The 18,853-nt window shown below is 38.1% G+C and overlaps 1 protein-coding gene and 1 long non-coding RNA gene across 2 annotated transcripts in view; one reads left to right on the forward strand and one right to left on the reverse strand.

The window, feature by feature from the left end:
- The window catches only part of LOC133619008 (uncharacterized), a 36,053-nt gene extending 20,747 nt beyond the window's left edge, over nucleotides 1-15,306 (reverse strand). Inside the window, exon 1 of the mRNA XM_061979873.1 lies at nucleotides 15,196-15,306. The gene's annotated coding sequence lies outside the window, so the exon portion shown is untranslated. The remainder of the gene's footprint in view (nucleotides 1-15,195) is intronic.
- Nucleotides 1-18,853, forward strand: part of LOC133619010 (uncharacterized) — a 29,919-nt gene that overhangs the window by 5,927 nt on the left and 5,139 nt on the right. The window lies entirely within an intron of this gene.

The following is an 18,853-nucleotide window of genomic DNA, read 5'->3' on the forward strand; positions in this document are numbered from 1 at the left end:
CTGATTAAAATTGACTAATTGTGATAAAAAATGTAATCATTTAATTATTTTGACCATTTTAAGTATCAGTATCAGCAATCCAAAGAGGTTCATTAGGTCTTCAAAAAATTATGCAATTTTGTTATTTTTATAGCCAGACCGTTGTGTTTTTTTCCGTACCTGACGACCATCACGTGACAACCTCTAAGGATGGCAACAAGTAGTAGCCGAAACACACAGGTCTGGCTATAAGAATAACAACATTGTATCAGCATTGGTATGGCCCCTAATACTCCTTGGTTTGGGTACCAATGTAAAGTATCCAAAAAAACGTAAGAATAAATGCTTATTACATTTCAACAGAAGTGTAGATAGAAACATGTTACAACAGAAAGCAACCGGATATTAACAGTAAATTAGCAAGTGGATGAATAACAGTTACAATTTGGTGCATTCGTTAGCCTCAGATTTCAGTTTTGGAAAAATGGAACATATTTTTGTCACATGTAGGCTTTGTGGTGCATTCGATGACCCTAAAAGGAATAGGCAACACATGATTTTGGTGTTGAGGCCAAACTCAAAGTCATTGATTGAATACAACACCAATGTATGTTTTCTTTTCTTTTTTAGTTTTATTGCAGTCAGGTGCTGTTTGGAGCATTGAAGAGTTAGGGTTTAAGACCTAATGCTGATGATGACCTAACCAGTGCTGTTCAACTAAATTGTTTGGGGGCCACATTTCCAGACAGCTAAGGGCCGGACTTCTCGCTTCATTATTCCTGAAAATAAGCTGTATTTATTTACCTACTGCAGGGGTGTCAAACAAATTTTTATTGAGGGCGACATCGCAATTATGGCTGCCTTGAAAGAGCCACATGTAACAGTGAATATATATATGAATACAAACATACAATACCATTTTTTACACAATTTTGCAATTTGCACCGCCTAATTAATTTTTGGTAAATGTTTTTTTTTTCCGCCTAAATTATGTCCACCTATGGCAGGGGTCGGCAACCTTCAGCATACAAAGAGCCATTGGAGCCCATTTCCCCCCAAATAAAACCCACCGAGAGCCACGAACTCTGTTAGTTTCCTAAAATGACGATAACACCACTTATAGTTTCCTTACACTTGTGCTATAGGACTTATGAAAATAAACACTTATTTGATGTATTTCTGGGTATAACGAAGCAAATTATCAAATTATTTTGAACATTAGAAAAAAATACACTGTTCCTTCCCTTATTAATGAATAAAAAAATAAAAATCAACTCATTCCAATGTTCTGAAGGCATACGACTGCGGCATATTCATTTGACTAAAAATTTAAAACAACTACCTAGTCATCAATAAAAACAGCAAATTAATAAAAATGTTTCTCTTTTTTGATCTGTCCATTGCTAGGGGTTGACCGCTAACAACAATACAATTGCATGGCAGCAAGAGATGTCGCATAAGGACTGTGACATACATTTCCATCGACAATATATTAAAATGTGTTTTATTTTCATATGACAAGATCCCAGAACTCTCCAAAATAACAACTGTTAAATTAAAATAAACTAAATAAAATGAAATATAATAAATCAAGTAACCATTATTTGTTGAAATTCGGTTTCAAAGCCAAAGGGAGCCACGGCGGAGGCATGAAAGAGCCGCATGCGGCTCCGGAGCCGTGGGTTGCAGACCCCTGACCTATGGTAAAATCGCCTACATCCTCTGTTGATCAAATCATGAGGTTTTACCCCTTTAAATAATGGCCTATGTCAAGTGTGTGACTTAAGCAAAGTGAATTTTTTCTTGTCTTTCCCCAAAAACTTGAAAAAAATTAGTTAGGCGATTATTTTAACAGGATGACAAAATTATTTGATTAAAGAACAAATACTTTTAGCCAGAAAGTGCTTTTTTTATTTTCAGCCTTTCGTAGGTCACATAAATGATGTGGTGGGCCACATTTGAATTATGTCGCGTGCCACATTAAAAATATTGGAGGGACTGCCAGTCCACATTCAAATGAAATGGTTTAGACTTAGACTTAGACTTCCTTTTATTGTCATTCAAATTTGAACTTTACAGTACAGATAAGAGCGAAATTTTGTTGCATTAGCTCGTTGTAGTGCAGGATAAAAGAGCAATTAGGTGCAGATATAAATAAATAGATTACTGTACAGATAAATATATTTCACTTTTGCATATGCATCCACGTTTATGGATGTATGTTATATTGTCTTTATATTCCTGCGAGTTCATCCGTTTTTGGGGGGGAATTGAGGGGAATATGGCGAACGCCGCAGACCACATAACATTATGTGGCGGGCCATGTTAGAATGATGTGGTGGGGCACATTAAAAATATGAGCCTTGAGTTTGACACCTGTGAACTACTGCCAAAAAAAAGCTAGTCAAAGCTCATCTATATGACAGAGCTCTAGTGTTTATAGGACTCTTCCGCAAAAATGCTGGTATTTTCCAAGTCACGGGACAGTCTGGTTTCACTCTTGAGCCGGATTTGGCCCTTGGGCCACCAGTTGATTAGCACTGGCCTCGACACTTGTTGGCTGGGGAAGACAATGGATGGATGGATGGGCCACCTGCGCTGGAAAATTTAAACAATCTAAACTACCCTCCAATGGCTGCACTCCTGATTCTGGTTCGATGAAGTCAGCTACAACAGGTAATTAGTCATCATAACTATCCAACTGGTTTCTATGTGAACGGTTCTTTAATGTGCTACAGCTCAGACGATGAGTAAGTTGACTTCTGAAGGACCGAGCAGTCTGGTTTATAGTTTTATGATTCTTCCTGTAAGATGGAGGCATTCCCCTTACCAGTGGTCCAGATGTAATTACAGAGAGTGAAGTGTGCAGGTCTACAGAGAAGGACCATCCAGAGACATGTGGCAGAAATGTGATGCAGCTCAACCACAGAGATTTGAGAACACCTACGGACTTTATGGAACGGTCACACCAGACCCCCGTGATGATTTCCAGTGGAACTCCCCCCCCATCTATTCACAAAGCGCTAAGGGCACTGGTCCAGGAAGAAGAGTCTTACGGTAAAACTTGGAAAAAAATTCCCGCAAAGCCCGTAGCGAGGCAGTTAACTGTAGAAAATGGCAGCCTGGTCTCATGTGGTGTTACTTTAAAGACTCGCTGGCTGAGGTTAGCTAAACACAGCTGTGGCATTTCAAGGCGAGCAAATGTGTACTTGCCTCAACAATAAGCACTTTGCCTCCTCAGTTACAAACGCCTGTGTATTCGGAGGGAAGGAAACGAGAGATACGTTCTGCTTTCACGGTATGATACCGTACTATAAATTTCAAAAGTGCTTGGTTTTTATAATGACCCGAGACCCCAGCAATGCTGAAAGTTGGCCGCAGGCTGAAAGTTTACACTTCACTCAACAGTTTGGACCTCGGGGCCTCCATTTTCAAAATATCGTCATCTTGTAAGACGTCATTTGAGGCTTTAGGCTGCCCCAGCAAGTCATACTTTTTTTTACCAGAGTTGGTGGTTGACTGGATGGTAGATTTTAAGGGTTAATAACAGGGGTTTGAATAACAAAGTGACTTTTAACTCCAAACATTTAAGTATGAACCACACCATTACTCACCTCCAAACTAAACTTCAACAAGCTACCACAAGTGAGGAGACGGTGATAGCAACTGCTTGAAAAACAGACTTTATTAGCCTGAAGGGAGAGTGTAAACACTCGGCTGGAGGCGTTCATGCCACGAAATAAAGGAACCGGGGTCTAAACACAACTCTCGCATTGCAACAAACTATTTATTCGACAGCTTATCTTGGACATACTTTCAGTGTACACTTTGTGTAGCAGTACAGATTCCCGATAAAAACAGAGCCATTATTGCCTAAATCAGTGGTTCTTAACCTTGTTGGAGGTACCGAACCCCAACAGTTTCATATGCGCATTCACCGAACCCTTCTTTAGTGAAAAATAAAATGTAGGTTTTTTTTCAAATTCAAAACAAAGTTATATGTTTTTGGTAACACTTTAGTATGGGGAACATATTCTAAGTAACAAAGACTTAATTTAGAGTTTTTTGGACACTAGGGGAACATATTCTAAGTAACAAAGACTTTTAATATAGAGTTATTTGTTTAGGGTTAGAGGGTTAGGGTTATAATAAGGCCATGCCGAATAAGGCATTAAAAAGTACCTAATAATGACTAGTTAAGAGCCAATATGTTACTAATTTGCATGTTAATAAGCAACTAATTAATGGTGAATATGTTCCCCATACTAAAGTGTTACCATGTTTTTCATACTTGCCAACCCTCCCGGATTTTCCGGGAGACTCCCGAGATTCAGTGCCTCCCCGAAAACCTCCCGGGACAAATTTTCTCCCAAAAATCTCCCGAAATTCAGGTGGACTCAGGTCCATGCGGACCTGAGTCCGCTAACCCACAATATAAACAGCGTGCCTGTCCAATCACGTTATAACTGTAGAATGATGGAGGGCGAGTTCTTGGTTTCTTATGTGGGTTTATTGTTAGGCAGTTTCATTAACGTCCTCCCCGTGCGGTAACAACACACAACAGCAGTCACGTTTTTGTCTACCGTAAAGCAGTTCGTCTGCCATAAACACCAATGTTGTAACACTCTTAAACAGGACAATACTGCCATCTAGTGCATTTGATGAAAGCACTTTTGTGCGTGCCACACAGCAATGCATCATCAGAGAGGGTGTTCAGCATGGTTCGAAAAATAGTGACAGAGAATAGAACAAGGATGGACAATTCAACCCTTAACTCAACAATGAGTAGATGAGTGTTATGTGTGTGTATATGTGTAAATAAATGAACACTGAAATTCAAGTATTTATTTTATATATATATATAATAAAATAAAATAAATATATATTTATAGCTAGAATTCACTGAAAGTCAAGTATTTCTTATATACCGGTATATATATATATATATATATATATATATATATATATATATATATATATATATATATATATATATGAAATACTTGACTTAGTATTTCGTCAAGTATTTCTTATATATATATATATATATATATATATATATATATATATATATATATATATATATATATATATATATATATATATATAATAAAAGAAATATATATTTATAGCTAGAATTCACTGAAAGTCAAGTATTTCATATATATATATATATATATATATATATATATATATATATATATATATATATATGTGAAATACTTGACTTAGTATTTCATCAAGTATTTCTTTATTTATATATATACATATATATATATATATATATTATATATATATATGTATGTGTGGGGAAAAAAATCACAAGACTCAATCATCAGGAGAAATCTCCTGATGATTGAGGGTACCCCCCCTCATGAAACAGGCCTGTAGAGATGAAATAGTCTTGTGATTTTTTTTCCCACACATACATATATTGCGCTCTACTACGGTATCGAGCACTATTTTTTGGATAACCTTATTAAGACATATATTATATATATATATATATATATATATATATATATATATATATATATATATATATATATATATATATATATATATATATATATATATGAAATACTTGACTTGGTGAATTCTAGCTGTAAATATACTCCTCCCCTCTTAACCACGCCCCCAACCACGCCCCCCACCCCCTGCCCCAACCTCCCGAAATCGGAGGTCTCAAGGTTGGCAAGTATGCATGTTTTTTTTACTGGTGCACAAAATGAACCGTGCATGAACATCACCTTGTTCAAACAACAAAACCAACACAGTGCATAAACTCACAACAAATTACACACCTGCAAATCAGTGTGACTTCTGCTGTTGCTGTATCCGTAATACGCCGATAGGGAGAAGTTTTTATTTACACGATAAGTCGATTGTGTCTTGACCTTCGCCGAACCCCTGAGCCCGACTCACCGAACCCTTAGGGTTCAATCGAACCCAGGTTAAGAACCACTGGCCTAAATAGCTGGCAACACGAGTGAGTAGCAAGATGAATACATCTTGCCCACCGTCATGGTGGTGGTCACGTCACATCTCGGGACTGCACTATTGTCACTTGAGTTGGGCACAGGTGTCAAAATCCCGACCCCGGGGCCTGATATAACCCAGGGGACCATTTAAAAATCAAATTGTGTCCGGCCTGCATAATAAATTTCAGCAAATAAGAACTTTAACAGAATAGAATAACTAATTACCTAACTAGCACATACAAATACACGTTATGTAATACAATTGACAATTTTTATATGAGATTTCTAGTTAATTTGATCTAATATTACACCCAAAAAACTGACCTAATTTACTCTTTCAATGTCTTCGACGTCTATTTGTGTATGTGTCTGCCTTTCTCTTCAATTGTTCCAGAATATCACAGTGGTATTATAAGGATGCTTTGCACTAACCATTCATACTGAGAGTGTCACGTCGTTAAAAAAAAAAATCTGCAGAATTTACGGTAAAATACTGGCAGCTGTGGTTGCCAGGAATTCACTGTAAAAAGTATAGTCACAATGTATAGGACATTATGGTATGTTGATGTTCAATCGGTTAATTTTACAGTTGATATCTGTTTTTGCTTTCGGTAAACTACTATGAAAAAACTTATATATTGTTAACCTGTTTACGAAAAACCCCATAGAATTTACGGTAAAATACTGGCAGCAATTTACCGTAAAACAAATTAGGGACAATTTTAGTGCCAATCAGCCTACACCCAGGTGCATGTCTTTGGAGGTAGGAGGAAGCCGGGGTACCCGGAGAGAACCCACACAGTCACGGGGAGAACATGCAAAGTCCATACACAAAGACCCCTAGCCCTGGAATCGAACCCAGGACCTTTCCGATGTGAGGCACTTGCACTAAACACCCCAGTACTGTGCTGCCCTGTCACCATTGTACCAGAGTCTGCAAAATGCCTGTGTTTCCGAGACAGGTGAGCGGTACATTTTAACTTGAAAGTATTTGTACAACCTTTCACTGGACAAATCACAACACAGCCTCCCGTGACATGTTCCTTCAAGTGAGCTATTAAAAGTGAGCCTTAAATGCTCCGTATCTGTTAAATAGATGCTTCCAACCAGTTCCACTACACTTAAACACAAATTGTGGTTCATTTCGATGCAGTTTACGATCAAGCACATAGACATGACCCCTCAATGTCTGAAACAAATTGCCACAAAAATACAAAAAAAAGATGTTGTTAGCCAGAAGTTAACTAGGCTAATGCTTTAACACAAACCCCTAAAACAACGATGCTATGCAGCACTCAACTATCTCAACTTTAACTTGCCTCAAAGACTAAAACAGTCGCTAAAGGTGGTTAGCAAGACATTAGATGCCTTCTAAACTAGCAAAACTGAAGTCTACCAATTATTTTCAAGAGCTGCCCTACACAGGTCTTTATCGGGTTTTCTTCTGCCACTCAGATCTTACTATACAGTCCAGTCTTTTGAAGATATTTTATAACCGCTTTTGCAGATTCTTGATGTTTCATGCTAAGAATATTTGTTGTGAAGTCGGTTTGTTTCCAGTTTCTGACAGCTTTGCGTACCTATGGCTCTCTCTTCATTACATTTATTGCAAACTGTAAGAATATGGTTGACGCTCTCTTCCTCTTCCACATTTAAGACATTCGCATTCATACAGACCGCAACGCTTGTTCTACAATGTAAGTCTCTAATTGATTAACGTCACTTTCTTGTAACACATCCGGTTATTCCCAGCCCCATCCTGTATCCGCAGTCCGGCTTCAAAATAAAGCTACATCAGTAACACGTAAGACCCCACACCAATCTACAGTAAGTCTAAGACTAGATCTGACCAATCTAAGTCTATGAGCATGAACTGATGAAGCCTACTCGGATTAAAGGCAAAACGTCTTCTAAGACAAACCAAACAGTCAAGTTGCGATCGATTGAATGCCCTGAGATTACAATGACCTGGATGAATGAGAATATTCATAAACAAAATCCCATTTTGTCTTCTTTATAACGATGGCCTTTCTGTTTTCCTTCGCCCTAAACTTAACCAACTCCTTACTTGGACTAACATTCTTTAAATGGCTGACTTAGTTAGTTCTACGTTGGTTGCAGATCTATTTTGAAACTTTAAGAGGCTTTTCAGAGGGAGGCGTTCCAGTGTGCGAAAACGGTAACCCCCACCAAATGAGAAGGCCACATAGGTGGCTGCAGTTGACTTTCTTTGTGAGCTTTAACTTCACATCTGCCGTCTGGTTCACAGAGACTGCACCACGCATGTGCAATGGGCATGCATAGCTAAATGCTTTCTTCTGTTGACTCCGGCCAAACAAATAGGTACATTCATATTCAAGAGCCAGTGTCCAACCTGTAGTGGGCAGCTGAAATACTACGGACTAAATTGGCAAAGTTGGGACCTGGAGCAATCAACAATATTATTTTATGTTTACATACAGCAGAGGTCAGTAGTTCTCTGGGGCCTTAGTTACACTTAAATTAAGTTTGTTTGTCCTTGAAAACAACATTTAATGCAAAAAAATATATATATATTCAACTTTTTCTATCTGTAGAAATTAAGGTATGATTTTGCTGAATGCTTAACAGTCCTATGCTGTAAATTTGAATGTACAATCTGCAAAATCTTTAATTTAGACAAAATAATACGGTACATTATGGTATTTGCAAATGTATTTTAGAATTGTTCATTATTTTTACAGCAACGTCATGTGTTTTCTACATATTATAACATATAACTGTTTCTCGGTTTGCAGGAATCCACTGCATGTACCACTGTGATAAACAATTTTTGATTTTACGGTCTTTTACTGTTGCTATTTAGCAATTTCTTGCCGCAGTTTTACGGTAATTTTTTACAGTGCAGATTACCACCAGAAAGAGCAATAATCTAATTCTATACTACTAAAAGCTATTAAACCCTGTCTTTCAAAATAACACATTAAAGGTGCATGATAACACAGTCAAGGCTCAAAAGTGATCATTGCAAGGACTACAAAGCGTGCTGGAAAATGCTTGCTCCTCAGATGCATGCTCAGACTAGCCAACTCTTTCGGATTTTCCTGAAGACTTCCGCAAATTGCACTTTTATATAGGCATCCCAAATGAAGTTACACATATCCCGGATTCTGACGTTTTTGTGTGCTATTAAGATCGGATAGAAAAACATCAGTAAAGTAAGTGTTAAAAGGATGACGAGGAGGTAGTTGAGCAACAATCACTTTATTAAAACGAGCCAAAACAACATCCACAGCCATCTCAGTAAACCGGCTCTCCCATTTTGTGTATCCTACGCTCACCAGTCACCACGCATTTACGGACTCTTAGACTGTCAGAAAATAGAACTCCTCAAAAAGAAAGGAAGAAACACAAATGCTAATATTTTCATAAATAGTAGTGTTGTCCCGATACCAATATTTTGGTACCGGTACCAAAATTATTTTGTTACTTTTCTAAATAAAGGGAACCACAAAAAAATGCATTATTGGCTTTATTTTAACAAAAAATCTTACGGTACATTAAATATATGTTTCTTATTGTAAGTTTGTCCTTAAAAAAAATAGTGAACATACAAGACAATGTGTCTTTTAGTAGTAAGTAAGCAAACAAAGGCTTCTAATTAGTCTGCTGACGTATGCAGTAACATATTGTGTCATTTATCATTCTATTATTTCGTCAAAATTATTAAGGACAAGTGGTAGAAAATGAATGATTACTCTACTTGTTCATTTACTGTTAATATCTGCTTACTTTCTCTTTTAACATGTTCTATCTACACTTCTGTTAAAATGTAATAATCACTTATTCTTCTGTTGTTTGATACTTTACATTAGTTGTGGATGGTACCACAAATTTGGGTATCAAACCGATACCAAGTCGTTACAGGATCATACATTGGTCATATTCAAAGTCCTCATGTGTCCAGGGACACATTTCCTGAGTTTATAAACATAATATACATTTTAAAAAAAACGAAAGAAGATGTTGTGATGCCAAAAAATATCGATGTAATCATAGTAGTATTGACTAAATGTACTTGGTATCATTGCAGTGGATTTTAGGTGTAGATCCACCAATGACGTTTGTATACATTTTGACGCCCGTGAGCTACGGTGTGTAGTGAAGCATGTTTAGCCATTCTTCGTCCTGCAAGGATAATAGTCACTTTATTTGTCGCCATGGAGGCGAGGATTAGTGATTTAGAAGGACCGGTACTTTTCAGAGACGGTATAGTACCGAATATGATTCATTAGTATCGCGGTACTATACTAATACCGATATACCGTACAACCCTATTCATACATTACATTTACTCCACACAGTCTTAATACAAAGTCCATCAACACTGTGCGTTGTACTCGGTGTGTACTGTGATATAACGAAGTCGGGGAATAACGTAATAAAATAATAAATATTGCTAAATGTCACTCACAGATTCGTTTACATTGCCAACTAGTGGCCTGGCATGCACACTGCAATGTTATCAGTCCGCAGTCACACAGACTGACTTTACAGTTGTCCAAATATGTAAGAGACAAAAACTTTCATACATTTCATACTTGTGACAAACTTTCTTTTGTATGAGGCAGGCACTTTCTGCTGCTGGTCAAAAGGAGCTTACACTTGCAATTGCGACCAAATGTAATATTTATCTGTTGATATTTGAGGAGCAAAAAGTCAACAACACACTTATTTTCTTCTCTGCAGTGCAACCAAGGCCACATCTTGGTTTAATTCTCCCCCCGAGTCCATAAATCCACAGAATATCTGGCAAAACAATAAGCGTGTGACTGGGTATTGATTATTGATCCCTTCAGCATCCCAGAGGAGATTTGTGCTGAGTCGGGCAAATCTGATTTACGGCCACAAATATCCCGCATATAAGAGTCCTAAGGTGAGTTTAGGTGTACGCCCCTCTGTGCAGATGCGTATTCATGTCACATAAAACTAATGATAAAAACAAGCGTCCTCGCTCTGTGACTAGCAGTAAATCAGACTTGCTACCCCCTGCAGAGGACGCTGCTCTTCAGCTATGACTACAAATCATTGGGCTGCTACGAAGTGGAACTATGACACTGAATTATAGTGAAAATATCAAATCTCTTGGAAAAAAATGGTGAGTGCAAATGCTGAACGTAGACAATGTCGAGCTGAAAGTACGGTGACCAACAGTCAATCAATCAATCATCCATCTATCCATCTTCTTCCGCTTATCCGAGGTCGGGTGGCGGGGGCAGCAGCCTAAACAGGGAAGCCCAGACTTCCCTCTCGCCAGCCATTTTGTCCAGCTCCTCCCGGGGGATCCCGAGGCGTTCCCAGGCCAGCCGGGAGACATAGTCTTCCCAACGTGTCCTGGGTCTTCCCCGTAGCCTCCTACCGGTCGGACGTGCTCGAAACACTTCCCTAGGGAGGCGTTCGGGTGACATCCTGACCAGATGCCCGAACCACCTCATCTGGCTCCTCTCGATGTGGAAGAGCAGCGGCTTTAGTTTGAGCTCCTCCCGGACATACTTGCCAACCCTCCCGATTTTCCCGGTAGACTCCCAAATTTCAGTGCCCCTCCCGAAAATCTCCCGAGGCAACCATTTTCCCGAATTTCTCCCGATTTCCACCCAGACAACAATATTGGGGGCGTGCCTTTAAAGGCACTGCCTTTAGCGTCCTCTGCAACCTGTCGTCACGTCCGCTTTTCCTCCATACAAACAGCGTGCCGGCCCAGTCACATGATATATATGCGGCTTTTACACACACATAAGTGAATGCAAAGCATACTTGATCAACAATCATACAGGTCACACTGAGGGTGGCCTTATAAACAACTTTAACACTGTTACAAATATGCGCCACACTGTGAACCCACACCAAACAAGAATGACAAACACATTTCGGGAGAACATCCGCATCGTAACACAACATAAACACAACAGAACAAATACCCAGAACCCCCTGCAGGATGACAGAGCTTCTCACCCTATCTCTAAGGGAGAGACCCGCCACCCGGCGAAGGAAGCTCATTTCGGCAGCTTGTACCCGTGATCTTGTCCTGTCGGTCATAACCCAAAGCTCATGACCATAGGTGAGGATGGGAACGTAGATCGACCGGTAAATTGAGAGCTTTGCCTTCCGGCTCAGCTCCTTCTTCGCCACAACGGACCGATACAGCGTCCGCATTACTGAAGACGCCGCACCGATCCGCCTGTCGACCTCACGATCCACTCTTCCCTCACTCGTGAAAACAAGACTCCGAGGTACTTGAACTCCTCCACTTGGGGCAATCAATCAAAGTTTATATATATATAGCCCTAAATCACGAGTGTCTCAAAGGGCTGCACAAGCCACGAAAAGAAAAAACTCTACCCAATGGGATGACAATGAGAAACCTTGGAGGGGACCGCAGCTCGCCAACGTGCTGCAACGTGTCAACACAGATATGATCCAAAAGCAAAAAAACATCCATCCATCCATTTTATACCGCTTATTCCCTTTGGGGTTGCGGGGGGCGCTGGAGCCTATCTCAGCTACAATCGGGCGGAAGGCCTCATCGCAGGGCCAACACAGATAGACAGACAACATTCCCACTCACATTCACACACTAGGGCCAATTTAGTGTTGCCAATCAACCTATCCCCAGGTGCATGTCTTTGGAGGTGGGAGGAAGCCGGAGTACCCGGAGGGAACCCACGCAGTCACGGGGAGAACATGCAAACTCCACACAGAAAGATCCCGGGCCCGGGATTGAACCCAAGACTACTCAGGACCTTCGTATTGTGAGGCAGATGCACTAACCCCTCTTCCACCGTGCTGCAAAAGAACACAAACACCATAAAACCAATACAACGGTAAAATGCAGCACATTAAAAATGCTGTAAATACCAAAAACACCCCCCCCCCCCCCCCCAAAACAACTAGGGGAAACTGAGTAACACATGGCACACTGACAAAGCTTAACCTATTCTCACTATAACAATCTACAAGGTTAATACAGTTCGCTTCTCCTTCTTCCCCTCCATTTATCTGCTTTGTTTTGTATTTCAAGTTATCATGACATATATGTATTGTTGCATTTCTAATTATTGTTATTATCAATAGTGATATTTCTATTGGTATTTGTATTGCTCCATTTGTAGCGTAATAATGCTCATTGTCATTTTTGTATTATCAATATTTATTTCCCTAACTGCTTCTTTGCTATCACTTTTACCATCATATTTGTGCATATCCTATTTGCTGATGCTGTTCTGTTGTTGTTATTGTTGTGTTTTTTGTTGTTGTCTCTATGTCTTATCCCTGTCTTGTCCCCGCATTTCCCCCCCCCCCCCCCTGTCTTCCTTTTTTTCTCTTTCTATCCCCTCCTGCTCCGGCCCGGCTGCAACAAATAATAATATAAATCCATTTAATAAAGTCAAATACAAATAAGGCAACAAGAGAAGTATCCCACACTTCTCTTTTGTAAAGTAAATATGTACAGCCGATATGGGCATCTACATCAACTATATGATTTGCCTGAGTAGCTGGACAGGACAAAAAATAAATAAATATATAAATAAATAGTGACAACATTGTTCCTAGTGCAGACCAAACTAAATATTATGCATTCTTTGTTCCTGTTTTGTTACCTTAATGTGACTTATTATCTTTGTATGTGTGTGCATGATGATGGCTCTAGGTCAGTGATGTCCAAAGTGCGGCCCGGGGGCCATTTGCGGCCCGCAGGTAATTTTTTAACAGCCCCACGTCACATTCTAAAAATACGACAAAAATAAATAAAAAAACATAAAAAGTGGTATAAAAGAGCAAACGGGAGAAATGTAACAAGAAAATGTTGCAATGTTGACTCTAATAACACAAAGCTGCCATGCAGGCTGTTTCTTTCTTTAAAAAATAATAATGAATCAAAATCAATGTTGTTATGAATTATTGACCTATTCAAGGCTCCAATTACGTCACATTAAATATGCCACTTTGAGATATTTTTTGGGGAAAATGTTGCATATTTTGTGTTTGGCATATAAAAAAACTAAGCTGGGGTTTTTTTTAAAAAGAAGGGCCTAAAACGAACAAACAAAAAACATAAACAACAATAAAACGTATAATTGACGGATAGATCTGAAGTTGATCTCGAGATTATTGTGTTATAAGTTAAAAAAAATTATAATTTATTTTTTAACACTTTAATGAGTAGGACCCTTTTGGATCCCCAATAATTTTAGTGGGAATTTTTTTTAAAGTGTCATTGCTCAAAAAAAAATTATAATTACTTAAAATCAATGTTGTTATGAGTTATTGACCTTTCCCTGAGATCGGTAGGTTGTGAGTTCAAACCCCGGCCGAGTCATACCAAAGACTATAAAAATGGGACCCATTACCTCCCTGCTTGGCACTCAGCATCAAGGGTTGGAATTGGGGGTTAAATCACCAAAAATGATTCCCGGGCGCGGCCACCGCTGCTGCCCACTGCTCCCCTCACCTCCCAGGGTGTGATCAAGGGTGATGGGTCAAATGCAGAGAATAATTTTGCCACGCCTATTCTGTGTGTGTGACAATCATTGGTACTTTAACTTAAGGCTCCAATTATTATATAATCTCAAATATTCCACTTAAAATTTTTATTGGGTGAAAATATTGCATATTTTATGTTTGTTTTTTCCATAAAAAAACTGGATTTTCTTTGACAAAAAGGGCATACAACTTAATTCTTTAACAACTTTATATTGACAGATAGGCCTAATGTAAACCTTTAATAATAATAATAATACTAAATAATGACACATTTTTAATTTTTTTTTTACCAAAACCCTTGAGTGGAGGCCTAAATGTATATATTTTTAATCCATATATTGTATTGGTTTTTGAAATTAAAAATATAAATATGGGCCCCGCTTGCTTTGATTTTTCAGTGTGAGGCCCTCAGTGGAAAAAGTTTGGACACCCCTGCTCTAGGTGTTCAGTCAATATAAACACAAAGATGTCGGATGTGGATCATTTAAATTAGACTCTGTAGATTAGAATTAGCTACCTGGTGTAAATCTATGATGCCAAATCATTTGTTTAGTCATTAGATTATAGTTCATCCACTTGTTGCACATTTGAAAGAACCAAGTGTAGTCCAGAGAAAGACAGTATATCAATTTCCCTCCATCATCTTCACTCTGGGTTGGTTTCCATCCACTAAACACTGCAAAACAATAGAGAGAAGTAGAATACAAACACTCACTTTGTACGTAAATCAACCTCAACCGGGAAGGTTCACAGCGAGTTGTTAACGTGTCATTAATCCGGTTCGGTTTCGGTACTGCTCTGCCCGCTGTCACCGTGCGCATCCACGCTGGACATAGTACGTCTCGCTGCAGACCGCAGACACGTATAGACACGCCCCCTTTGGGACGCGCCCCCTTTAGGACACGCCCATAGTGGTGGCGACAACGGAGGTGAAGACCCCGAGAGAGATACGTAATACGTAAATCATAAATACATTTTTAAAAATGTTTCTGAAAATAGGTTTGAATAAATTAATAAAATCTCTTGGCCACGATAGTAAAATGTTTTCAGAGCAAATAATCAATTAATAAATGCAAAACAAAAGGTGACGTAAAAATCGATCTAAACATCCATCCATCCATCCATTTCCTACCGCTTATTCCCTTTGGGGTCGCGGGGGGCGCTGGAGCCTATCTCAGCTACAATCGGGCGGAAGGCGGGGTACACCCTGGACAAGTCGCCACCTCATCGCAGGGCCAACACAGATAGACTATATAAATCAGTGGTCCCCAAACTACGGCCCACGGGCCGAATAAGGTCCGCCAGCGTCCAAAATCCGGCCCGCGGGGAGTCTCAAGTTGTTGTTTTTTTATTTGTCTTTTCTAATCTATTTTCTACCGCTTGTTACTCTCGGGGTTTCCTAGCCGCTCAGGCAAATCATATTGTCTAAAAATGTATTTTCCCATCGATAATGGGACATCCTCGGCAAGTGTGGCAAGTGCACACTCTTTTAGTCAATTAGTGCGTGAGGAATATATATATATATATATATATATATATACACACATGTATATATATATACACACATGTATATATATATATATATATACACATGTATATATATATATATATATATATATACATATATGTACTGTATACATGTATATGTATATATATGTATGAACAGTACATGTATGTACAGTATATGTATATATATATGTATACATATACAGTATATATATATGTATATATACATATATATGTATGTATATGTATATATATATGTATACATATATGTATGCTCCTATGCTCGGATCACAGCAGGTGACAAGGAGGGAGAAGGTGCACCAAGAGGTGAACTGCACACGCTTGAGCAGCAAGTCATCAACTTCTTCAATAACAAAGGAATTCCTGTATGCAGTTCAAGTATAGCTGCATGCCACACCATTCCACTGAAACAAAACAACAGATCCAACATCATCATCCGTTTTGTGAGTAGAAAACATAAAATTGAAATGCTTAAGCTGGGAAAAAATTTGAAAGGCACTGGAGTGTATGTAAATGAGCACCTCACAAAGAGAAACGCAGAAATTGCAAGACAAGCCAGGATCTTGAAAAAGGGAAAGCGAATTCAGGATACATGGACAAGGAACTGTAAAGTAATGATCAGACTGAATGGTCCACCAGAACAAGCAAGGGTATTAGTGGTCAGAGACATGAAGGAACTTGAACAATATAAATGAAAAAGATGATGATGATAAACAAGTGGAATAGTGGGGAAAAGTTCCTTGTTGGCTATGTACTGTGTGCAGAGAAACAGTGTGGACAACCAACATGACGGAAGAACAAATGAGCTGCACAAAATTCAAGTCTTTTGACTTTCATGATCATAAATGCTATGAGTTAGAAAATAACATTGACCCAGATATTCACTTCTATCAGGACTCTAATGTGGACTGTGAGTATTACACTGAAGAACAGTTTAATTCAAATGTTAAAATGGAAGGCTTTTCTGTGATTCATTTCAACAGCAGGAGTCTTTACAGTAACTTTTCCAAAATTAAAGAGTATCTTAAACAAATACAGCAAAGGTTTACCGTAATAGCAATTTCAGAGACTTGGTTGAGTGATAGTAAGGAATTACTGGATGGGTTAGAGGGATATGAAATGTTTTGGCAAAACAGGATGAACAAAAGGGGAGGAGGTGTTGTATTGTTTGTGATGTCCTCCCTCAAATGTAGGCTGATTGCTGACATGACAACTGCTATTGACAATATGATGGAATGTGTAACTATTGAAATCAGTGTTGAAAGATCCAAAAACATATTCATTAGTTGTATTTATAGAACTCCAGGATCATGCATTGATCAATTTAATAAGAAAATGTTTGAATTATATGAAAGACTTAATGATAAGGTGATCTTGATTTGTGGTGACTTCAACATTGATTTGATGAAATTTAATGATCACATGAAAACTACTGATTTTGTTAATCTTATGTTTAGCTTGAGTTTCTTTCCACTAATTGTAAAACCTAGCAGAATAACAAAGGACAGCTTAACACTGATTGACAATATTTTTATAAATGTATTTGATGGGAATAGAAAAAGTGGACTCTTGGTGACTGATGTAAGTGATCACTTGCCTGTCTTTACAGTGATCCAAATGAACAAGGAGCAAAACTTACAAACAAAAAGACAAATAAATAACTTTGTTAGAATAAAATCACCAGAAGCAGTTAAGGCATTCAAGGCGGATCTTTTAAATCAGGATTGGCAAAATGTTTTTGTGGAGGATACTAATGAAGCATACGATACATTCCTGGATATATTTCTGACACTTTATGACCGTCATTGTCCATTAAGAGAATATAAGCAAAATACTAAAAAGAGGGAGAAACCATGGATAACAAGGGGTTTAGTAAAAGCCTGTAAAAAAAAAAAAAAAAAAGGCTTTACAAGGAATATATTAAGCATCGAACAAAGGAAAGTGAGGACAAATATAAAAAGTATAAAAACAGATTGACATGTATCATGAGGCTGCAACAAAAAAACTATTATGAACAATTGCTGCATAAACATAAAAATAACATTATTGAAACCTGGGATGTGCTTAATACTATGATTAAAAAATCTAGCAAAAAGGATTTTACAGCTTATCTGGTAAAAGATGACAACTCAATTATTGAAAATATAGAAGAAATAGCTGAGGAATTCAATAAATTTTTTGTGACTGTTGGCCCAAATTTGGCAAAAAATATTAAGTTTAATATGAATGATGAGAAAAAGTTAAGGCGTGTATCTGACATTAAAAATTCAATGTTTCTTGGCGGAGTTTGTGAAAGTGATGTGTTAGAAGTGGTAAGAAAGTTTAAAAACAAAAAATCTGTCGATGGTAACAACGTGGATATGTCACTTGTTAAAGAAGTGATGGATTGTGTCCTGAAGCCGTTTACTTATATATGTAATACATCTTTATCAACTGGAACTTTTCCTGACAAAATGAAAATTGCTAAAGTTATTCCGATTTATAAAAATGGTGATAAACATATGGTCTCAAATTATAGACCTGTGTCTCTACTACCTCAATTTGCAAAAATTCTTGAGAAATTATTTGTAAATAGACTTGATAAGTTCATTGACAAACATGAGCTACTGAATGACCATCAGTATGGGTTCAGGAGTAATCGATCTACATCCCTAGCAGTGATGGACTTTGTAGAAAACGTAGCTACAGCAATAGAAAAAAAGCAACACACCGTTGGAGTATTTATTGATTTATGTAAAGCTTTTGACACAATCGATCATTCCTTACTTCTGCAAAAATTGGAAAACTATGGCATAAGAGGTGTTTCACAAGAGTGGTTAAGTAGTTATTTAAGTAATAGATCTCAA

This window comes from Nerophis lumbriciformis, linkage group LG19 (genome assembly GCF_033978685.3).
Source record: "Nerophis lumbriciformis linkage group LG19, RoL_Nlum_v2.1, whole genome shotgun sequence".
Taxonomy (NCBI): Eukaryota; Metazoa; Chordata; class Actinopteri; order Syngnathiformes; family Syngnathidae; genus Nerophis; species Nerophis lumbriciformis.